The 16104-nt window shown below is 37.7% G+C and overlaps 1 protein-coding gene and 1 long non-coding RNA gene across 2 annotated transcripts in view; one reads left to right on the top strand and one right to left on the bottom strand.

Annotated features, from left to right (window-relative positions):
- Positions 1–10666: 10666 nt before the first annotated feature.
- LOC125776089 (uncharacterized) lies at positions 10667–13322 on the bottom strand. Its single transcript, XR_007421467.1, has 3 exons — positions 13169–13322; positions 12397–12839; positions 10667–12333 (listed from the first exon to the last, which is right to left on the bottom strand). It is a non-coding gene; the product is annotated as an uncharacterized LOC125776089 (long non-coding RNA).
- LOC105230877 (protein tramtrack, beta isoform) overlaps positions 13308–16104 on the top strand; it is a 50108-nt gene continuing 47311 nt past the window's right edge. Inside the window, exon 1 of the mRNA XM_019991994.3 lies at positions 13308–14351. The gene's annotated coding sequence lies outside the window, so the exon portion shown is untranslated. The remainder of the gene's footprint in view (positions 14352–16104) is intronic.

The following is a 16104-nucleotide window of genomic DNA, read 5'->3' as shown; positions in this document are numbered from 1 at the left end:
GTAACTCGATTCGTAGTTCTCATTCTTCCTTTAAAGTTTGACGCTTTTTTTCACTTATAATTTGTGTTTGCTTTTTTCATCGCTTTTCCTTCACTGTTCTTCAATTCCACTAACGTCTTTACAGGGAGTCATGTAAGCACGCAGCATTACGAAAGCCAACTTAATTCGGCCACCACCACTACCACAGATATCACCACCAGTGAGCTTATTCCAATTAGAAACGCTTACTTTTTATTTAATTTCATAGTTCGGAAAGTTTTATGGCTCTAAGGAATTAATTTACGGTCTACGCTTTACTTCGTCTGCAATGAAAACTACCACAGCTCCTCTAATAGTAAATAATATGCAATAATATATACAACTGTATACATGCATATGTATGTATATAACTCTGTTAGGCGGTTTAATAAATTAATTGAAGAAAACTTAAAGCTTCGTCTGAAGTACATACAGCATATATCTAACTATAAACGAATGTAGTTATGTATGTCCATGGAAAGATATTCATTTCACAAAAGTGACTACTACTTATGTTTCTCACTACAATTCGATAGCATGATCGATATAGTCAAGTGAGTCTACGAGTGGCCTTCAAAGACGGCCCAGAAATCGTTTAAGACATGTCTCGTTTTGGACGACCTTCGACCTCTTCAACTGATGAAAATATTTAAAAAGTGACGGATATGGTGCTCGAAAATCAACAGGCTAGTGTAAGAGAGATGAAAAAAGAGTTCGACATCTCTTGTCAGTCCGTTCGAATGATTTTAGTGGATATTTTGGGTATGAAACGGATTTTTGCTCGATTCGTTCTGATAGAGATGAATTTTTTTCAAATCGAGTACCCTAAAGAGGGTCTCTCTAGATTCGTTTTATCGTGTGAATTCTGATCCCACATTTATGGAGAGCATTATAACTGCCGATGAGACATGGGTTTATAAGTTTGACATACAAACAAGTTAACAATCATCGGCATGGAGGGAAAAAATGAGCCAAAACCAAAAACACAACGCCAAACACGCTCAAAAATCAAAGTGATGTTCATTGTTTTTTTTCGATATTCGTGGTTTGGTGCATTATGAATTTATTCCGGAGGGACAGACGATCAACATTCTAATTGGCCGCATTGAGAGGTTTGCGGAAGAACATCCGTCGAAAACGGTCGGAATTGTGGAAGAACAATTCATGAATTTTACACGATGATAATGCACCATTGCATTGAGCCACGATTGTCATCGAATTTAAAGCCAAAACGCAATGAATACCATCGATCAATCACTGTGTGTGGTTTTTTCTTGTTTTCAAAACTGAAATTGCCGCTCCGTAGAACCCCTTTTCAGTCGATCGAATTGATAAAACAAAATTCGCTGAAGGCGCTGAAGTCCATCCCAAAAAGTGCTTATGAAAAGTATTTCGTAGACTGGAAAAATTGTTGACATAAGTATTACATCCGGTGGAAATTACTATGAAATCGAAAAAATAAATATTGATGAATAAATAAATATTTTGCTTTTTATTTACAATTTTCGGGTACTTTGTTGTCACAATATATAGTATATTGGTACCTAACCAATCAGAGACCAATCACAACTTTGACAGAGTCAAAAATTTTATTAAAATAAAAATTTATTAGAAAACTTATTAGTATCGATTCCAAGTAGTTTATTATTCAAAATTTTTTCCAACGACATTTTGGAGACAACTGACTAATTAGTCAAATATATAATATACATATATTTTATATGTAATCCAATATTTCCTATAAATATACATAAGTTATTTACTATTCAGAAGGCAAATATCCAAAATAGCACCCTATAAACTGTGAAAGGTTTTCTACGAATTAATCACTGGCTGGCCTTGGCTGTCAGGCTGGAAGGCGAAGTGCGCATGCGCAGTAAGTATACAAGTATAGTATATGTTATGTTGTATATCTAACTATAGAACTTTTCATATTTATATACCGGCACTTCTCAGTTTACAATGTAATTTATGAGCAAAACGAAAATTATTGCTAATGTAGTTATTAGAAGCTATTCGATTTATGCATAATTATATAAACTGAATGGAAGATTTTCTTCCTTCCTTTGTAAGCATGTCTAGCAAATAGAAAGATATTAATATTTTCTCTGATTTTGTGCAATTATCTGAAATAGACAGATATACAGAGTTAAAATCTGGGGAGTAATTTTAACGTTTCTGAAATAATCTCACATATTCAACGTTTCTGAAATAATTCTCTAACCTATCATATAAACTCTAAGGAAACTCTAGAGTAAGAAATTTGCTAGTAAAAAAAATAATAACGAAATAGCAAAGACTATTGAGGACATACATAGCTCAAATGTTAAAAATTGAATAAACCTTTCTCATGAGCTTAATTTTCAGATAAAAAGCTAGGATAGCTAGGGTGGTACTTTTCAAATCCAATACACGAACGTCTTTTAGAACTTTGCAGAGAAATCGCAAAACCCAAAAGGCATACGTTAGATTACCCTGAACCTCTATTCTTGGCACAAACTTAATTTTCGTCTTGGGTCAAAATATAACCTTGGCATATAGTATTATCCCACCGATACTATCAGCGACAAATGGTTTAATTCGGTTTTAAGTCTCACACTGCCCAGTCTATGTTGTCTATCTCCAACAAATTGTGGTTCAATATTGTATTATGCTACTTTATTTACAGACCTTACCCATACAATCGACGTTTCACATTTTCTTCGGATTTCTTAATTAGAACTGACTTTTTGCTGCTTTCAATTTAATTTTTTTTCATGCATGACACTCAGCAACCATTGAGCACTGCATGAAGTGATGATGCTTTGGCCATAACTAATATCTATGGTTCTCACAGATTACATGGCCAATGTGGTTGGTTTTCACATTGGTTTCACTTGCATGCTTTCCCTAAGCACACGGCTGTTAAAGATGTACATATATATGTATGTATAAGGTATTTTCTAAACACATACATATGTAGTTGTTATTTACCAATACATATCTGTATATATAAACACACTTCCTCTTCTCCTTGTCACCGATTGCTTAATTCTTACAGTGTTCGCCTTTGTGGCGTCTTCGCTTGGTAGCCCTTAAATGATCGTTGCTTTTTGCTTTGCTTTCTTAGATCGAGCTTTCCATGCCATTCATTAGTTAATATTTATGACGGGACTTTAGTAAGCTAACGGTACTTCTGTATGCATACAATATGCTTTGTATGTGTGGAGGCTACAAAAGGTAGACAATGTTGTAAAGAAATGCATAAGAAGATTGTGGAAGTGCGATTATAAAAAAATGCTTCATTCAAATAAATATTTTCCTGTTCACACAAACACACCTGCTCACATAGCTGCACATATTGGCTTTCTGTCTTTCAGATATGAGTATATCTGAAGTTGTCTTCAGGTCTAAACAACTGCATTTTCCATTTTATTTCTTTTCTTTTTTAATTTTCCGTGTCTAAAGCTGCCTATGGGCTGGCTAAGCCTTGAAGGGCCTAGTCATGGGGCGATTCTGCAGTCATTCAGCAGTCTCCAAGCATACCTACATACATACGTGCATATAAACCATAAGCATAACTGTGAATTTGAGCTTAGCCTGCTGCAACGAAGCAGGAATGAGAAATAATATTTATGCATTTTAGTTACAGTCAACTGCGCCCTACCCTTTTGCGCCGTCAACTGTCGACTTGGTTGCCGCTATTTACTTGTGGCTACTGACATGACAGTATTTTACGTCAATAAACGAGTGAGAAATGAATATTTCCATGAATGGACCGACTGTTGACAAAAACAAAATATTTCACAAAAAACCGTAAGAACGAAAAGCAGTCTGTCATGCCTTGGTGCGGTGGTAATATTCAATTTTCGCAAACTGTGTTAATGGGAGTTGGCTTAGCTGTAACATTTGCACTTCCGCTGTTGGCGATTAGCGGCAGTTTGGAAAATTAAGACAATGTCCGTTCAGTGGCTAATTGTACGGTTGAGAACAAGGAATTAATTCAGGTATTTTTTATGCATTTTGTAAGTTGATTTTTTTGAGGTTTTTAGTATTATAACGAACAAAATTCATTCACCTTACAAAGACAGCTTGGTTTGTCAGTAATTGTTTGCTTTTTTTAAGACGGAGTCAGCCAATTAGCTAGATGAGTTTCCTTGTGCTGGGATCTAATATTACAAACAACCATATTTCGGGCCCTGCGATCAGCCTCAACCCATTTGGAGAGGTTTCACAAATTTCCAACTCCAAAGATGCCTTATTTGCCCACTCTGATGTTAAAATCGACAAGCACAATTTTTACATCGTCGCGGGGACAATAGTCATAAGGACGCTCCAGCCGCTCATCGGCTCATCAACGTCACAAGAACCTACTCCGTTATTATCCCATCGATCACATTTCTTGGACGGCGATGATGTCAGCCTTTACTTTTACGAGGACATCAACCAGCTGGCCAGTGGCACCTTCCCAATTTCGTGACCGTACATTCAAGGTTCATACCCCCAAATCATAGTTCTTATTACGTTTGCTGTGGTCGTCATCAAAAATGGAGCCTTTAATTCGATGCTGTTGTTCTTTTCATTGGAAATGGTTTCTACGTGGCGGGTCCCCAACCCAACGTACAATCTCGCTAATCGAGTAGTATAAAGTTTTCCACACATTTATATAGCGAGCCTTCGCCTGCTCCCAGCCGTATCTTTGGTGAACAGACGCTGCAATTAGACTTCACCGGACCCTTAAAGCGTATATGTCGGGGTGGCTCCGCTGAAGCTTTTCTCTTTTAGCCGTGCACCCCAGTCTCCTCACGGGTTTGCTACCGCATCTTACACAAAGGTTGCTCACGTTTCCAGGTTGTGCGCTGAGGACACAAGATTAGGAATTGGGTATAGCACTACGACTATAAGTGCTTAACCAGAAACATGCCTGTACCACGTTACAGCCCTATTCATTTATATACATATATATTCTATAGGCTTTCCGGCTTTTCGTCTTGGATATTACAAACAACTTAACAAACCCTGATGTGGGTTACATTAAGATGCTTGTGAAATGCTAGCCCCCACATGTTGATAGAAATTCAACATTGGAAATTTCTTGATGTGTCAACTGAGATAACATATGAGCTGAGTCTTTCCATAGACTTAAAATAATGTTTAGTCTCGAACCTCACTCAAATATCGAAGGTTTTATCAACTTAGAAAAAGTGTTTTTCCATTCAATAGCATTTGAAAGGCTTTGAGGACAAAGCTACAAAACCTCAACATAATAAGTATGTGTGTGGGTTGTCAATGACTAAATTTCAATATTTTCGAATATACTGTCATATTAAATTAAACACTCATAGTATATACTTGTATACATATGTATATATAAGTATCTATTGGTATGTACATATATACGATTATGTAAAATATGTCCCATAGAATAAAGAGAGAACATTTACATATACATACATATGTATGTATGTACAGATTTCTAGAAGAATATATACACATAAATATATTTGTGGCTTAATATACCTACATATGTATGTACCAGCAAAGCTATGCCTATGAATACTAGTACCCTACTTATAAACATTTCGTAATAAAGGAGCTGAAAAAGCGTGTGTATTAACATACACACACATATATATGTATATGGATATTTTCAAGCTAATAGTTGGTGTGTGAGATTTTTCGTTTTTACTTTTTAGCATGCCAAGTGAAAACCTGTTTTTCAATACCAAAGTCAATACGACAAAGTAACGCAACTTGGTTAATATACAAATCTACGACAACGAATCCATGTAAACATACATACATACATACATATGTGCCTACATACTTGTCCACAAATTGTATGTAAACTTGGAGCTATGGTACATGAATAGTAAACAGAAATCAAGTGTGTGCCTTTGTGTTGTGGCTAAGGAGCCACAAGTTGTTTGAGTTCGCCCAAAGCTGGTGCCACACTTTGGCATTAGAATCCCACGCAACATTACAAAAACAAGCATAAACATAAATTACAACAATAAATATGTAGCTACAAGGCGCTTTTGAAATGAGATAAAAACAAAACGAAAAAACAAAAACAATGGCAGCGACAACCAGAGTAGCTCAACGGCACAAACGAAGGCTACGCTGACGACACAGCTAACTCAACTTGGAAGCATCTTGATTGAAAATCTCCTACGCAAAAGGTTACACAATAGTAGTGAGCAACATCTTTGCCTTGAGAATACAACAAGCAGTCGGTAAGTTGGAAACGGCTTTAAGTGCTTTGCCTTCACTGATGGCGAAGGGAGCTGTTTGGACGGTTTTGGACTAAACTTTTGGATGAGAATTTGGCAAAGACTTAATAATTAATGATATGACAGAGCCTAGAAGCTATATGTTTTATATTATTATCTAATACGGAGCTACGCTCATACCTCCTATATATCATATTTAACCATTTGAAGCCATCAAGTGGTATTTTTCAATAGTTTTATTACAACCTGATTCTGTCTGACATAATATTGCTGCAATTTAAAAAGCTGGCCCATGAATGCAATTAACAAGAAAATTTATCATTAATTTCTATAGTTCACTAATGCCTTTCAACACTTTAAAGCTTGATATAAGACCTTTTCGAAGCTACGTACAATATTGGGAATCTTGGAATCAAATTTGCCGAGAATCAAGTAAGTTTTAAGTTTAATATATTTCTACTCTAACAAGCAAAGAAAAAATCATCGAATATACGCAACAGCTCGAAGTGTTCAAGGAATTGTGGAGAGTAAGGGATACCACCTACATGCTGCAAAAAATCAAGGAGATATTTAAGTTCTACATGTCAGTTAGTAGTTTTTAGGTTATATACATATTTTTCAACATTGACTTCAGTAAGAGAACCAGAGTCCGACGGCATTCGTCCATAAGTGTACCTTACTCAACCTAACCTTATTGTTGGCTCATTTTCATGTGGCACTTGTTGACATTCCGAGGTGTACGCAGACTTGCATGCCAAAATGTGCACAGGCATTTAGTAAAAAAGACTAATGACGAAAATATGTGACGGTGCAAGTTGGAAATTTGTCAAGCCATATAAACGGCAAAAATGAGAGCCACAACCAAAACTAAGCCAAAATTGTTTCGAGACAAAATGTGCATAGCAATTCAAAGCTCAGTGGAAGAGCGAGTTGAACCAATAGAAATATAAATGAAAACTATTTTGCAAGTATAAGAAAAGTCCAACGAACACTAAGTGCCTGGCCAGGTGACGCGTTTAGTTGTTTGAGCCAAACCTTATTGTCGTGGGAAAACCGTACGAGAGTTTTACACGTACAGTCAAATTGTAGTCTTTATGTGCATTTTGCCACCATTATGGAATCTTTTAGACACAGTTTGCGTGACGCTGCACGTCTTCGTAATCTCCCCACTCAACTATTCCACCAATAAGTTCACTTGCTACCCTGATTCTCAAACTTGCCAGCGTCATGGTTCGTACCTGGCATGTTGAGTTCCAAAATACTACTACACTTGCTAACTAACAACTGCAACTTCAATCTACTCGTGTATCCCTTTTTCACATAAAAGGGTGCGAAATGTTTTTATTTTTACTCATAATTCGCTACTGAGCGATTTTTTAACGTTGCACAACCTCACCTTGTTTTCATCGTTCACTCCGCAGTATAATTTCTAGGCTATTCACAAGCTTATGTATGAATAAATTCGAGTCTCGCTTCGCCCATGCGCTTTATTCGCACCACACCCATCCGCCACGGCGAACAAGCGATCCTCATAGTACAACATAGACACATACAAATGTACATATACATACATATGTATATCCATATATACATAGATCTACGGTTACATACCCTCACGCTTAGAGCGCTCATAGAGCGCCCCACTTTGCTGATTACCTTTTGGCACCCCAGTCTTCCTGCGATCGTTTTCAGTTACGGCATGCATATACAACTCATATACATACGTACACACGAATATACATATGTATGTATCTACATACTTTGAAAAATTAATGTGCTCGCGTGTCTGTACACAAAATTGTCTGGCATGTTGCACCTCCTTCTTATCCTCCACCTCAGCGCACCCTTATTGTTTTACTCTTGGCCGTAGGAATCACAACTTATGCCTGCAAAGCTTACGATCGGTGCGATCGGCGTATTTCAGTTGTGTTGTAGCGTGGAAGAATCAGTGTGTAAAGCAATGCTCGGCGTGTCTACTCGCTCTCAACTAGCAACTAATATATTGCTACTCTTTCGAGTTGTTGTTTGTAGTTTGTTATTGTATCCGTTATGCACTTGTTACGCTCCAGCGATTGTAGAGCTAGTAAAGCCCCTACCAGCTGTTGGTTGGAATATATGCATGATTTATATACTTATATATAATTGTGTATTAGAAATATATGTACGCCAGTGATGGCATTTTCTATAATATTTTCATTTCAAAATCATCTAGTTGGATACTTTATCAAGCATTTGACGCTTAAAGCTTTGGACCCAAAGATGACTTCACGAAATTTTCTTGTCTGCAAATGACGTCTTGAAGCCAGCTTTTTGAATATTTTGAAGCTTGAACTACAGCTTCCCCTTGTCGCGATTTTGTCTAAATAACAGTGCCTATAAGAACGTGTGTGTTTTAATATTTGACAGATGCTGCCTGTAGCCTTTCGTCGTCTATGTATTTCATGTATAAGGCTTACCAACAACCCCAGTAAAATCAGTCTTGATAAGGATTTTAAGTCACGAAAATAAAATAAAAAGTAACATCATCCATAAATGAAGGAGAGGCTACATAAATCCATTAAGACACCGTTCTTTACTAGTAATGATTAAAAAGCGGTTTACTGAAATCTCACTGAATAAATTCCCGTACAAAATTCTGTTACTTTTCGACAAATCATCCAATTTGCGATGCTAACTTATCAGGAGACCGTAATCCTTTACTTCATCAATTCTGAAAAAACGCAATCGAGTAAATATTGAGATATTTTAGTGAAATATGAGACACAGGCTTTACAAGAAAAAACAATTTTCCACCCGATGTTATTCAATATATTTAGCTCCGGGTCTATCGTTTGTCCACACCATTTTTCCAGCATTTACTTATCTCCATCTGTTTATATCTCTCTCAATCTTCCGCACAACTGTGTGCGCCTTTGATTTGCTTTCTTCACACATCTCCAACACTTGTTTTGATTAATTACTCAGCATTAGTTTTCAACTTAATGAGCCTCACGCACCAGTACTCGCCTAATGATCCTGAAAGTGTGTGTTAATTAATAATGAGTTTTGGTTTGTTGGGCAACGCCCCTTTAATTTTATAGTGTATTCAAATATATTTTATCAAGTATTGGAAGATAAGAACACTGAACAGTGGAAATTCGATTAAGGACATCGGTGGTCCAAGGGGCGTTTATTTGGATTGAAAATGCATGCAACTTCGAAATAAGATATAAATATGTATCAGCAGTAGAACTTTATGGATAATAATTAGCGTTATTTAAAGGGATTTTAAAAAGTTGTTTATCGTCAACTGATCCAGCTATATACATACATACTTCGGAAAACCAACAATTTTTTTCGAAAAAGTCTCCATTTTTATCGAGAACTATACTCTTTATTACGGTGTTACTGCCTAAAGCAAGTGTTTTTCAAAAAAACACTGTTTTTAGTTTTCTTGGTTGACGTACATGCACTTCTAATCTCATCTTAATTCCTAAAGTATAATTGTTTTCTGATTTGACAGCCTCGATGGGATGGCGTAAGTTTTCAAAGAACCTTGAATTCTCTAAGCTCCTACACAACCGCTGAATTTCGAGTAGTAGATTCCCCACCCGTGATATTGATATCATCGGCCTCAACACCCGCGCCATTAGTTCTGCTTTCTCCAGACTGGGCACGGAAGCAAAGCAAATGGGTCTGGCAGTGAACGAGGGCAAGACGAAATATCTCCTGTCATCAAACAAACAGTCGTCGCACACGCGACTTGGCTCTCACGTCACGGTTAACAGTCATAACTTTGCAGTTCTAGATAGTTTCGTATATTTGGGAACCAGTGTAAACACCACCAACAATGTCAGTTTGGAAATCCAACGCAGGATTACTCTTGCCAACAGGTGCTACTTCGGATATATGGTGCAGAGGCTTGGACGATGACAACAACCGATGAGTCGACGTTGCGAGTTTTCGAGAGAAAAGTTCTGCGAAAGATTTATGGTCCTTTGCGCGTTGGCCACGGCGAATATCGCATTCGATGGAAGGATAAGCTGTACGAGATATATGACGACATTGTCATAGTTCAGCGAATTAAAAGACAGCGGCTACGCTGGCTAGGTCATGTTGTCCGGATGGACGAAAACACTCCAGCTCTGAAAGTATTCGACGCAGTACCCGCCGGGGGAAGCAGAGGAAGACCTCCACTCCGTTGGAAGGACCAAGTGGAAAAGGACCTGGCTACGCTTGGAATATCCAATTGGCGCCACATAGCACATAGCTGTTGTTAACTCGGCTATAATCGCGTAAGCGGTGACTACGCCAATTAAGAAGAAGAAGAAGATTCCTCGCAATAATAGCAACGACATTCATTTCACATTATCCAGAAATCAGATAGATCAAATCCCACTATAAACACGTAGCACACTCGATTACCTAACAAAATATTTTACTATATCAAAAAAAAACTTCAAATCCTATACTCTATGGACTAACGTATGACCTTTTATCATTTACCCTTCTATGTATCCTCCAGTAATAATATTACGCGATTCCCCTTCTCGCAATCCAACCACGTTCTGCCTGATAATTTCTTGGACTCATTAGAAGGGAAAAAAATCCCAACAACAACATTAAGCGAAGAGAATTACAATTGCCGCCCTTACGCAATACACCACAACGCTACAGAGCTCAACAAAAAAATGAAAGAAAAAACAACTAAATTACCTCAAATCAAAAGAATTGCAAGAAGGAGAAACCAACTCTTCCACGCTGTTGCTGCAATTTTAACCTGTTGCACACACATACATGTATGCATACATATATACATACCTTTATGCAAACAAAGCAAAACTCGCCATTTCGGCACTTTGGACAGTCAATTTTTCCAGCGACAAAAACGCTGAGATAGCTGAAGTCAAACGAGGACAATGACGACGGCAGCTCTGCCAACATTCGCCACAACAACAATGTTAGCGGGGAATAACATTCGCAGCATTACCATTGCATTATTGCCATATTTCGCAACGCACCCCAATCGAGCAAACCCCATGCTCTTGCCATTAACGCTGCCGGCGCTGTTTTAGCCTTGTTCGTACTGAGGAGAACCGAGCAACGCTGAGCTGAGCGCTAAACGCTGAGGCAGCAAATTTGATTGCATTTCATTGGAGCAGCGAGTGCACGAGTGTTTGGCCAAGTGATGGTGAAGTTTTGCTGAAGCGAAATGGAAGTAAAGATCTGTGTTGACGCTTCGGGCTTTCGTGAGAGCCGAATGCATGCCTTCCGCTGCACTTTGCTACTTTTAACTTCGTCAACAGTCAGCGTGCGGTCGGCGTAAAGCCAGCGGTAAATGTGAATCAATGGAGCCGAAACGAAGTGGTTACGAAATCTTTTAAGAATTCTTACAAAAACTTTAGCAAGAGCAGCCAGTACAATGTATAAATGTATGTGCATATCTATGTATGTATGTATATATTTTGTATGTAAGTAGGTGCAGTTGTTTTGGTTTCTTCAATTACTTATCGCTTTCGAAGTGAAAAAAAGAAAAAATATAAATTAAATATAACAACAACAATGTTTATACTTGTTGTCAAAGTGTCAAGTTGAGCATCGCTTCTATGTTAGCTCTGAGAGTAGCGTAGTGTGCGAGTAAGAGCACAGGTGAGAGAGATTATGAACACTTGCAGGCATACATATGTATGTATACAAACATTGGTTAAATTTAACAATCTTTCAACCTTCTTCTTAAACGAAATGAAAATTTACAGTACGGTGATTCCTATATGAATACCATTTTATTATTCATTTATGGATTGATTATTACATGAGGATTGCATCGCGACCTTAGGTCTATTGGCGCCTCACTATTTATTAATATTCCTTCTTAAATGGGCCAAAAGTTTGCATATACCCTTTTTATAGTACATATAGAACACATATTTCTTTATAAATCGCACAACAACTTATTAAAGTAAAAATTTAACGTTATTGGGCACCTAATGGACCAATTGATGTAGGTCATCATTTGATTGCACTTTCTGAAATACGAATATGGCTCATAGATGAACGCGGAGTATGATCGGATTATTATTTAAACATTTTGTTTGTTTGCCGGGCAAAACGACCCATTACCAACCTATAATTTTCATAATGAACTTTTTCAAAATCGAAATTTTCGATTAGTTCTTATTTTCCGTACCTTAGTTCCACTTTTCAGTGCCTTAAAATACTGTAACTCTTCCACTCTCTCTCTATCTCTCTCTTTACATTCTCCAAGCTACATACAGAAGTAACAAGGAAAGCAAGTGGGGCTAATGTGTGCGAATTGTCTGCGCGAAATGTAAAAGCTCCCACTGAATAACGCTCCCACTTGTGCTCACATGCGATTCGTTCGCGTCAGCGGTGTCGTCAACGTTGTCGTATTAATGTCGCCGACGTATAGTGGCAGCATACTCGTGCTGCACTGCATTACATTTCACTGCGATCCATTTATCCATCCATATTCGTGTCGCAACCCCAAGCAAGCAATCACTACCATCCGTGTGTGTTTGCCGCGAGCCCATTCTTATCCGTCCAACGCCCATGGCGAAACATCCAGCAGTACAATAACAAATATATTTATTAATTATTAACCAAAAGGGACTGAAATATATTATTAAATACTATTTCTATATATTAGTGTAAATATTTACGAATATACAGTGAAGTATTAATATAAAAATAATTTAAAAAGTAATAATATAAAAGTGAGAATTGAGAATTGTTTATGAAAAAGACTAACAACTTAAAGAACGGGTGTATATTATTAGAAGTAACAAATTGTAAATTTTCTTCAACACGTGTTGTGTAATCTACTGTGCAAATGTATCCGTGAGTGTGTTCCTTCCCTACGATTCTTTACCCAAAACAAAAGTTACAACACAGTTATAGAATAGTGTCGTAGTACATTCACCTATACATTTCCCACTTACCTACGAACTTCACAAATATAGATGTCAACAATAGATCTGGTTGTTGTAATTGCAGTGGGCAGCGTCTCTGTCCGACCGGGGACTCCATCAGCCAATTAACAGCGTTAGTAAGAGTGTAGCTGGTCATATGCCAGTTACCCGAGCAAACAAACACACACACATTGCAACAAGCACCAACACGAAACAAAATCGGCAAACCAAGGTATCCAACCAAGACTCGCTAGGCGCTCACTACCGGCACAATTCGAAATCGGCGCTGCAGCAGCAACCGACCGCTGCGGTGGCAGGGACACACATTCATCAGCCAAGTGCGCCTCGATTGGTACGGATTCACTAGTATCCTCAGTTAGATGTCAGTACTGTTTCGCGGTTGTGCTGCGCTGGTTTCTATTCTCTTGACTGTTTTGAAAGCTGCAAGCTTTTATTCTTCGGTTTTATTTTAAGTTGTTTTGCTTAAGGATTCGTTTACAACATTTATTTGCATATTTATTATACGTTGTGTTGTTAAATTAAGACCAAATCGTCGAGGTATGTCACAGACAAAAAACAGCAAATAATTTGATAAACAAGTGTTGCCGCTTGAAAAAATTCTGTGAATAAGTGCCAAACGTGAAGGAAACTGAGAAATTAAATACAAATACAAAAGTATTATTGTATATAGCATGTATGTACTTTGAACTAAGTATGTGCAAATAAAATTTATTCAGAATTAAATGAGCGCCGGCCGTGCAATTAAAAAAGTTATGAAAAAGAACAACACACAAATAAGCATTTAGTCCGTAAAAAATTAGATTCTGTTACGCATTGTAAAGAAAAAACAAATGTACGTGCATGTGTAATTGTATGTATGTATGTACATGTGTAAATTATACAAGCGATAAAAATGAAGTCACTAAAACACTAGACAAAAATTATTATAAAACTAACTATATTTATTTTATAAGTATTTTTTAAATACAGAAAAAATTAAGTAACATAGAAGAGAAATATTTGCAAAACAAAAACTTAAAAAAAAAAATAACTTAAAGGACACTGTATGGCACTTATCAAAAATAATAAGGTAATAAAAAAATATAATTAAAAAGTGCTAATGAAAACATTGTAAAAACAGCAAGTCTCAAAATAAATGCCGTATGCTAAAGACTTCTTCACCTCTGACAGGACTGCGTGCAATTACAATAAGGTAAGAAAAATTGTAAAACCAGTGTTATAAGACAAATTTGTTTATAAATTATAACTTCAAAAAATGTTAACTAATCACGTGAGATTTCCGAAAAAAATTATAATTAATAACTTTTTTTCCGTATTATTACCCTCCAGTCATGGGAGGGTAGTGACGGGTTGCAGTATCTAAGGATTTCATCAATCTAACTCCGAGAGGAAGATTCAGTTGGCAGCCAGATGCGAGGCGAAGCGAAATGTCTGCTTTGTCCACAGTCTGCAACCTGACTCAATTCCAAACCTCCCCTTAAGACAGCCGATGGCTCATCGGTACACTTAATGAATTTATGACGCCCATGGTGTCATCCGCACTCTCACATCTTGGGGGTAGCCCAGGGTTTCCTCGAACTACCTTTAGAAATACTGAGGAGATAGCAGCCGCCACACTCTTCCATTTCTCGTAGGAAATGGCACCACCCTCTCTGCTGTGGTCGAATTAGCGATTTCGCTAAAGTTTGACGCAGCCCGCGTTCGCAAGGGGAGGTATCCCACTCATGCGACCTTTGTCGCTTAATCGCTGGTTTAGTTTCGGTTACGTCCGGTCTTTCTCTAACGTCTTCGCTCTCGTTCAGCACCCTTCTGGCCCACTCGAGTATATTAGCATGCTGCTCAGACACCTGACCGAAACGTTCCCCCATTTTGACTGCCAAGCGACGGTCTGCTTTCACGTCGGTTGTCGACCGTCTTCCCCCATCCTACTACTCGTAGAGTCGCTTAAGTATAAATTCCTACTAGAGTATCGGTATTGCTGCGCTTCGCCAGCGACGGTTCGTCGCCCCATGAGTAGCACTCCCGGTCAAGTTTCTTTTCTAAAAAGCATTCGATTTAAGAAAAATTTGCTTAACATAAATCCTAAAAACTTTAGCTGACATTGGCATATGTTTTTCGACATCAAAGGCAACAAATAAAAATCATAAATGTCATTATTACCAGGGTTGCTGCTTTCAACAGAGCATCATCATTGTGACAATCAAGAATACAACAACAACATCTGTGTAAGGTTATAGCGGCAATTGCATCGATCAACAACATATGAAATAAGAAATAAAAGCATTTGATGTTTGTGTTTTTCATGCCTTTTTCTAAATTTCACAATTCTGTTTTGGTCGTTTGATGGGTGCGCTTTAGCGGCTGTTCATAAAAGTTTAACCCCAAGAACAGAGGGTGGAGACAATTGAAAATGATCATTGAAGCATAACTGAAATAATATCAACAACAATAACACAAATGCAACGCAAAACAGACACAACGACAACACGCTCGTACATACATATGCATAGATAATAAAACCGATATATACATATATTATAAAATATTGAAAAATCCATCTGTATATGTACAAATGTATATCAGCATGACGAATGAAATCTCGCCCACAAACAGCCTGCACGACGTTGCGTCGCCTTGTCGCCGCTTACAAGCTGCTGGATCTTGTCTAACCACGGCTGTGTTGGACAATAGTTGTCTTCCAAAAGCTCTCGATCGTAGTGTTACTTCTCATGTATACATACATATGCATGTAAGGTGTCTATGTATCAGATTGCATCGTTATGCGGAAAATGAAGCCACATCTGGTTTGTCTACGCTTCGAAAAACAAATAAATTCACTGCTGACTTTTGAGATGCATAGATTGGAAGCTGTGTTCAGTGGGAGCTCAATGGAGTCTGGCTCATTCAAAAGCGCTTCGTTTTGCCTAGTGCAGATTTAGCTAAAT

This window comes from Bactrocera dorsalis, chromosome 2, assembly GCF_023373825.1.
Source record: "Bactrocera dorsalis isolate Fly_Bdor chromosome 2, ASM2337382v1, whole genome shotgun sequence".
In the NCBI taxonomy this organism is placed as follows: Eukaryota; Metazoa; Arthropoda; class Insecta; order Diptera; family Tephritidae; genus Bactrocera; species Bactrocera dorsalis.
Note: the sequence above shows the minus strand (reverse complement) of the source record. Positions and strands in the feature narration are given on the sequence as shown.